The sequence below is a fragment of the Triticum aestivum genome, chromosome 3D (genome assembly GCF_018294505.1).
Source record: "Triticum aestivum cultivar Chinese Spring chromosome 3D, IWGSC CS RefSeq v2.1, whole genome shotgun sequence".
Lineage (NCBI taxonomy): Eukaryota > Viridiplantae > Streptophyta > Magnoliopsida > Poales > Poaceae > Triticum > Triticum aestivum.
The window spans coordinates 68,591,096-68,592,161 of record NC_057802.1 but is presented as its reverse complement, the minus strand read 5'-3'; positions in this window follow the sequence as shown (position 1 = coordinate 68,592,161).

The window sequence follows — 1,066 nt, the reverse complement described above, 5'->3', positions numbered from 1 at the left end:
TCACCGCCCCCTACTACTCCCACCGCTGGCCAGGCCATCCCTCTACTCACCCACACCCCCTGTTATTCTGCGGCGACGGCAGCCTCACACCGCAGCGAACCAGTGAACCCTCATACTCCTCTACGCATGGGAATCCACTGCCGCGACTTCCCCGGCTCCGCGTCGTCCCCTTCCTAGGCCTCGTCGTCGTCCACCGCCCTGGTGCTCTCAGCGCGGCGTGGTCAACGTGGTCAAGGAACGGCTTCCATCGGACGTGGACTGTACGTGGAGAGGCTGACAGCTGGATCCACGGCCGCAGCAAGGAAGTGCCTCCTTATTACGTGCAAAATAATTATTCCTCCACCTGACAGCGGGGACCCACCGGACGGGCCACCGTATTTTGCGAAAAAACGTTTCCCCCCTGACTGCTAGGACCCACCAGCTACATCTTCGCACGCAAGGAAGTGCCTGACAGTCGGGACCCATCTGGTCAAAGCGTACGTAGCGTTGTCATTCTGGTCGCGAACGTGTACGTACATATATACTGGTGGATGTAGAGGCGCGCACGTGTCGTAGTAGAGGCGCGCACGTAGCATGTACACGTACGTACAGCGGCCAGGGTGCAAGAAAGAAAATACGGCCACGTATGTGTACATACGGGCGGGGTCTCGAACGCCTACTCGCGCATACGTACGGCCAGGGCTCGTGTACATGGCTGGGTCGGAACGGAGAAACAGCGTCGTCGTCGTGTTCATGGGGAGGCAACGGAATGCGTCATGTTCATGGGGAGGCAACAGAATGCGTCGTGTTCATGGGGAGGCAACGGAATGGGTCGTGTTCATCGGGAGGCAACGGAACGCGTGGGAGCCAACCAGCTGGGTCGGAACGGAATGCGTGGTCGTGTTCATCGGGAGGGCTTGGACGGAACAGGCGATGGAAACGCGTCCTGGCATACCGCAAAACGGAGGAAATGGACCTCCTACGTTCGGAACGGGGTCCTGTTGATCGGGAGGGGTGTGGTGTACCGCAAAACGGAGGAAACGGACCTCCCACGGTCGAAACGGGGGTCCTGTTGATCGGGAGGGGT